Here is an 8,064-nt window from a genome sequence, read left to right as displayed (position 1 = left end):
ATTTACTAAACTAGACAAAAAAAAAACAACATAAAAAGTAAAAACAGACAGACTGCAGGCGAACCGCAGCTGTTACAGATTGTCAGGCCACTGTATCATTGGAGGTGAATGCCCTGTGTCTGGACTTCAGGAGAGTGCGGATCTCAAAGTTCATCCAAGGTTTCTGATTGGGAAACACTCGGAAGGTTTTTGTAGGGATGCAGTCCTCCACACATTTCTTTATGAAGTCTGTAACGACTGTGGCGTATTCGTTCAAGTCCGTTGCCGAGTCCTTGAACATTGCCCAGTCTACAGACTCCAAACAGTCCTGGAGTTGTTCTTCTGCCCCCCCCCCCCCCCCCCCCCCCCCCCCCCCCCCGACCAGCTCTGTGCTGTCCTCACTTCTGGGGGTGCGCTCTTTAATTGCTGCTTGTAGGCAGGAAGAAGCAGCAACGCGGTATGGTCAGACTTACCGAAGTGAGGGCGAGGGATAGAACGATAGGCATTCTTGATGGTGGATGTAGTGGATAATGAAGTAGATTTTCAAAGTCTAGAGAGAGATTTAGGCCAGTTGGAAGATTGGGCTGAAAGATGGCAGATGGAGTTTAATGCTGATAAGTGTGAGGTACTACATTTTGGCAGGACAAATCAAAATAGGACGTACATGGTAAATGGTAGGGAATTGAAGAATGCAGGTGAACAGAGGGATCTGGGAATAACTGTGCACAGTTCCCTGAAAGTGGAATCTCATGTAGATAGGGTGGTAAAGAAAGCTTTTGGTGTGCTGGACTTTATAAATCAGAGCATTGAGTATAGAAGTTGGGATGTAATGTTAAAATTGTACAAGGCATTGGTGAGGCCAATTCTGGAGTATGGTGTACAATTTTGGTCGCCTAATTATAGGAAGGATGTCAACAAAATAGAGAGAGTACAGAGGAGATTTACTAGAATGTTGCCTGGGTTTCAGCAACTAAGTTACAGAGAAAGGTTGAACAAGTTAGGGCTTTATTCTTTGGAGCGCAGAAGGTTAAGGGGGGACTTGATAGAGGTCTTTAAAATGATGGGAGGGATAGACAGAGTTGACGTGGATAAGCTTTTCCCACTGAGAGTAGAGAAGATTCAAACAAGGGGACATGACTTGAGAATTAAGGGACAGACGTTTAGGGGTAACATGAGGGGGAACCTCTTTACTGAGAGAGTGGTGGCTGTGTGGAATGAGCTTCCAGTGAAGGTGGTGGAGGCAGGTTCGTTTTTATCATTTAAAAATAAATTGGATAGTTATATGGACGGGAAAGGAATGGAGGGTTATGGTCCGAGCGCAGGTATATGGGACTAGGGGAGAATACGTGTTCGGCATGGACTAGAAGTGTCGAGATGGCCTGTTTCCATGCTGTAATTGTTATATGGTTAACTAAACTAACTGAACTTCCGCCTTGTGTATGTTTGAGAACGGAAGGACAAGGAGGAATGTAACCAGAGCACAACACAGCCAAGTCTTTGTGGGAAATACTTGTGTGATGCATCTTCATCCACTTCTGATGTCAGCTGTTAAAAACCATGTGCCGCATTTTTATTTAAGAAACTGGGTTTTTCGGGCATTGAACTAGATATGAGGCCACATGGGTTTGCTCTGAGATGTTAAGGGAAAAGAGTAGCAAAGTCAAATGTGGGTCCCTTGAAGGCAGACACGGGTGAAATTATTATGGGCAACAAGGAAATGGCAGAAGAGTTGAATAGGCACTTCAGATCTGTCTTCACGAAGTAAGACACAAACAATCTCCCAGATGTACTGGAGGACAGAGGATCTAAGGGGATAGAGGAACTGAAAGAAATTTTCATTAGGTGAGAAATAGTATTGGGTAGGCTAATGGGACTGAAGGATGATAATTCCCCTGGGACTGATGGTCTGCATCCCAGGGTCCTCAGGGAGGTGGCTCTAGAAATAGTGAACGCATTGGTGATCATTTTCCAATGTTCAATAGATTCAGGATCAGTTCCTGTGGATTGGAGGATAGCTAATGTTATCCCACTTTTCAAGAAAGGAGCGAGAGAGAAAACGGGGAATTGTATATGCGGGAAGAAATACGGGATGTTTAAAAACGGAACTGTGTACGATGAATGAAAACAGGTGGCTGATGGTCGGTGGTTATCCTGGACCAAGGTCTCTTTCCATTCTGCGTATCACTGCGATGTGTTGATGTGGGGACAGATGACACTGTTGTGTTACAGGAGGAGGAGCCATCTTGGGGAACGGCTGCTAACCAGCAGCCATCCGTTTAATTAGCTTTTTAAAAAGTTTTTAGTAAGTCCTGTGTTTCGTCCGTTGGAGAAATGGACTTTTTAATGTGGGGGGTAGGGGGCAATTTTACTTCTAGGCCCCTACCTGGTCGGTGAGGCAGCTTTTTCTCTGGGCTGCCCGTCGACCCGTCCTCGTGGCCTACCAGCGGGCTTGGAGCGCCGTTTCCTGGCGGGGACCGCCCAGCACCTCGGCCTCTGTGGCGGCACAGCGCTGGAGCGCTATCGTGGAGCGGTGCGGGCAATGCCTTGCCTGGGTCGCCGCGCTGGATCGACGCGCTGGAGCTCCAGTGAGCTGTGACCGCCGAGTTCAACACCTCCGGGCTGCGGGTCTGCAGAGCGGAGCGGGCGGCGCCAATTTCAACATCGGGAGCCTGGGAGCTCCAAACCGGCGCGGCCTTGTCGGCTTCAGAAGCCGCGGTCTCCAGCTAGGAAGCAGCCGTTCCAGGTGGCCCAGCCGCTGAGTGGACTCTCCCGACACCAGGGCAAGACCACCCGGTGAGAACGGCCAGGAACATCGGGCCTCCGTAGAGGCAATAGCGGTGGCCTCAATAGGTCTGACTTTGGGGTGAACTTGGGGTGGGGACTGGACATTGTGCCTTCCCCCACAGTGGTATCCATTGTGGGGGGATGATTTTTTTTGTCTGTAAGTAATCCTGTTAGTCTTTGTCCAAGATGGCTGTCGTGAAGGGAGAGTGGACGCTGGATCGGTTTAGCTGCTGCTGCTCTCTCTTCACACTGTGTATTTGATTTTTTATTTTTGGACTAAATTCTGTTCTTAATATGTGTTTCTGTGATGTCTTTATCATTTATTTTATTCTGATTATATGTTTTTTATTCCTGTTAATCTCTGTAAGGTGTCCTTGAGATTTCTTAAAGGCGCCCAAAAATAAAATTTATTATTATTATTTACATGTCGCAAGTATGTTTACAATTGTGCCCAGCGAGTAAAATGACGATGCACATTGTGGAACTGACTGCAGAAGGCGGGAGAAGCCGTTTCTATTTGGTGAGTTGTGAAGGAAGTTGTCCTGGGACCAAGGCAGTGGAAGGGATTCAGCAGAAGGTATTAAAACATCCGAATTAAATGGCATCGTAAACCGATACGAGCAAATAAAAATGGACAGAAAGTGCTGGAGCAACACAGCCGGGCAAACAGCAGAAGAAGATAGACACACAATGCTAGAGTAACTCGTCAGCGGGTCAGGCAGCATCTCTGGAGAGAAGGAAAGGGTGACGATTCGGGTCGAGACTCTTCTTCTGTAGAAGTCTTCTAATTCCTTGACCCGAAACGTCACCTATCCATGTTCTCCACAGATGCTGCCTGACCCGCTGAGTTACTCCAGCACTCTGTGAAACGTCGCCTATCCATGTTCTCCACAGATGCTGCCTGACCCGCTGAGTTACTCCAGCACTCTGAAACGTCGCCTATCCATGTTCTCCACAGATGCTGCCTGACCCGCTGAGTTACTCCAGCACTGTGTATCCTTCTTTGTTTTTACAAATAGGAAGTTATTTGGATAAAACTAGGCATGGGAAGATAGAACCGGTCATGCTACAGATCCATATGAACCAAAATGCTCCATAATAACTGGCAATGATTTTGGATGTAAAGGGATGGTACTGTGTAGCAAGTGACCCCAGCTCTCCAGTGGGGGGTATGTTTTATCCTTCTGCTCATTATTACTGGATGGGCTTTAAGTTTAAGGTCAATGCCTCGGAAATAAACAAAACACGGGGTGGAGTTTACTCAACGTCAGAATGTTTCAGGAGTGCAGGCAAGTGTAACATGCGCCGGGGAAAGACCACAATTACAGGTGCTTCCTGTCAGTAGAAAACAACATGAAACTGGCAACACAATTCCTGTCCCCCCTCAGTCAGTGAGAGGCACACTCCACGCTGATATTACAGATTATTATACACCATGTCGACATCTATAAAGTATCTTCATGGTCGTGTATCTGGATCGATCGGTTTTACCCGGTGCGGGTCATTAAAGTTGAATATTTACCATTTCTTCAAGCGTTTCACTGGTCGCAGGATGTTTCATGAAACCCCTGGCTAGCTGCCACGGCAGAGTTGCAAAGATTATATCAGAGCTGCTGCTGCTGAGAATCATTTCTGCACGGCATTGCCCACACAAGCAGCATCGCTGCAGGGAAATATAAACTGAATACTTCAGTCAGTAACACACAGGATGTGTAAGAAGGAACTGCAGATGCCGGTTTAAACCAAAGATAGAAACAAAAAGCTGGAGTAACTCAGTGGGACAGGCAGCATCTCCGGAGAGAAGGAGTGGGTGACGTTTATGTGTCATGGGTGGGGCCTGAAGAAGGGTCTCGACCCGAAACTCCAGAGATGCTGCCTGTCCAGCTGAGTTACTCCGGCATTTTTGTGTCTAATAACTGACAGGAACTTGACAGACCCAGCACCTTACATGACAAAGTTTAATGGACACAGTACACTCGAGGTACTCAGCGGCTCAGGCAACTTCTCTGGAGAACACAGATAGGTGACGTTTCCGATCGAGGTCCTTCTACTGACAATAGTTTAGTTTAGGTTAACAATGAAACAAAGAATCAGGCTCCTCGTCCCACCGAGTCCACTGATCACCCGGTCACATTGGTCTATATAATCTCACTGTCTCATCCTTCCCCTACTCACAAGATGCAATTCAAACGTGTCATTCTATAAAACTAATCTGATCAGTGGTCAGCCTGGATTCGGTGGGTCAAAGGACATGTCTCCATGCTGCATTACTAAACTAAACTAGACTAGACTAGACTAAACTAAACTAAACTAAACTAAACTAAACTAAACTAAACTAAACTAAACTAGACTAGACTAGACTAAACTAAACTAGACTAAACTAAAGTAAATTAAACTAAATAACTATTGTCACGTGCGTTGCTGGGTCAGTAACATGAACTATCCTCAAGATTTCTTCATTAACTGCTCCGATCTCGAGCCTTCATTTTATCTCCGGGGTAAGACGGGATAAATTGTCATTGAGGAATTTGCACATGTCCTAACATGTTCCTGTCTAATACCACCAATGCTGGCCTCGGCCCGATACCGAACTTGGACTTGGACCCGCCATGTCCTTATCCATAACTATTTTAAAGCTAATATCACCATGGTGGCTGGTTGACAACGTCTCGCTCACCGATTCTTCAGTCACTTGCTATTCCCCGCTGGGGGAGGCTTTGCCCCGAATTTAACATCTGTACTTGCAAAGTTACTTGAGATTATTCTGAGGGATAGGTTATACAGGCATTTGGACGGGCAAGCGCTGATTAGGGATAGTCAGCATGGTTTTGTACATTGAAGGTCGTGTCTCACAAATCTGATTGTGTTTTTTGAAGACGTGACCAAAAAGGTCGACGAGGGCAGAGCTGTAGATGTTGTGAACATGGATTTCAGTACGGCATCTGACAAGGTTCCGCATGCTAGGCTGCTCTGAAGGGTTCGATAGTATGGGATCCAAGGAGAGATAGCTGAATGGATAGCAAATTAGCTCCACGGAAGGAAGCAGAGGGTGACGGTGCTTCTCAGACTGGAGGCCTGTGACTAGTGGTGTGCCTCAGGGTTCGGTGCTGGGTCCGTTACTGTTTGTCATCTACATCAATGATATGGATGAAAATATACAGGGCAAGATTAGCATATTTGCTAATGACACAAAAATGGGTGGTTTTGCAGATAGTGAAGATGGTTGTAAAATATTACAGAAGGATCAAGATCGATTGGCCAGGTGGGTGGAGGAACGGTCAGAGAGAGAATAGAAGTTGGGAGGACTTGTTGCAGTTGTATGAGACGTTGGTGAGACCTCATTTAGAATATTGTGTTCAGTTCTGGGCAACATGTTACAGGGAGGATGCTGTTAAGCTTGAAAGGGTTTAGAGAAGAGTTGCCAGGATGAGAGGTTGTGAGCTATAGGTAGAGGTTCAGTAGGCTGGGTCTCTATTCCTTCGAACGCGGGAGGATGAGGGGTGATCTCAATGAGGTGCACAAAAGCATGACAGGTATAGATCGGGTAGATGCACAGAGTCTTGCCCAGAGTAGGGGAATTGAGGACCAGATGACATAGGTTCAAGGTGAAGGGGAAAAAAATTAATACGAATCTGAGGAGTAACTTTTTTACACAAAGGGTGGTGTGTGTATGGAACAAGCTGCCAGATGAGGTAGTTGAGGCTGGGACTATCCCAAAGTTTAAGAAACAGTTAGACAGGTGCATAGATAGGATAGGTTTGGATGGATATGGACAAAGTACAGGCAGGTGGAACTAGTGTAGATGGGACATGCTGGCCAGTGTGGATGTTGGCCTGAAGGGTTTGTTTCCAGACTGTATCATTCTATGACTCTATGACTGTGACCCTATCCTGTAGGCCCCCTACATATTGCCAAAGGTAGCTTCCCTTAACACACATATGACAAATCCCACCCGTCCCGGCCTTAGGCACTATCGTAGTCCCAGTCTAAATTGGGAGAGTTAAACTCCCCCACAGTAACAGCCTATTATCTTTCCAGCTACCTGTCTGAAAACAGGGGAGAGTTACTACTGTCTCCTTAGTTAATAAAGCAACTTCTCCTCTTGTCGTCCCACCTCAATCTGAGAATAAACCAGAGGATAAGCATTGATGATTAACCTGGCCCACGACCTGTGGCTCGACACATAGATGATTAGTTTGTGTTTGGAAAAGGCTAATTTTCCCCTTGATATGCATGGAATCTCTCTAGATTATCCTTGATATTTTCTACCAGAGCTGTCTCATGTCCCCTTTTCACCCTTCTGGTTTCATTCTGAACTATGCTCCCCAATTCCCAATACTCCTCTGGGGATTAAATTAAACCCAAGAGCCTCTACTTGACCCACGTCTCCTGCTTGTTCATGACCAGAATCACAATTTACCTCCTCTTCCATAGACAATTTCAACCCATCTATCCCTGGGTACAACGGTAGTCACAGTAAATATTAGGAGAGTTAAAATCCCCAACCAGGACAACTCTATTACACATACATCTGTCTGCAACCTCCAGACATGACCGATATTCTTATTTTTGTTTATTATTATTTGGAGGCCTAGAGTAAAATCTTAACATAGAAACAGAGAAAATAGTTGCAGAAGTAGGCCATTCAGCCCTTCGAGTCTGCACTGCCATTCAATATCATCACGGCTGAACATCCAAAATCAGTACCCCGTTCCTGCTTTCTCCCCATACCCCTTGATTCCGTTAGCCCCAAGAGCTATATCTAACTCTCTCTTGAAAACATCCAGTGACTAGGCCACCACTGCCTTCACAAGCTGATCCATTTACTAGCTCCACCTACATAGCCTCACTACATGAATCTCCAGTAATAACATCTCAGCCTATGGGTGTGATGTTTTACTTATTCAATTAAGCAACCACTGCTCCTCATTTGTCCCCACCTCAGTCTGACCTGTAACACATGTAGCTTGGAACATTGCATTGCCACACCTGTCCCTCCCTTAACCAAGTTGCTGCAACAGCTGGACGTTGAAGTCGCAGGTACCTACCAGGGCCCTGAGTTCATCCGCCTCACCTGTCAGGACCCAATTTAATCAAACATCTTCAAATATTCATTGTTATGCTATTACATTTTATAAACATAGTGTGGTGGGCTGACTCGAGAATTCGTAGTTTGAAGAATTTAGGGAAACATTTGGTGATCAGGTGATAATTGGGGGCAGTGGGAGATGATGAATTGGCACAGAATGACCTTTCCAGACTGGCAGGAAAGGAAATGGGCCCAAGATGTCCATGTTTGGG

The sequence above is a fragment of the Amblyraja radiata genome, chromosome 12 (genome assembly GCF_010909765.2).
Source record: "Amblyraja radiata isolate CabotCenter1 chromosome 12, sAmbRad1.1.pri, whole genome shotgun sequence".
Classification (NCBI taxonomy): domain Eukaryota; kingdom Metazoa; phylum Chordata; class Chondrichthyes; order Rajiformes; family Rajidae; genus Amblyraja; species Amblyraja radiata.
Note: the sequence above shows the minus strand (reverse complement) of the source record.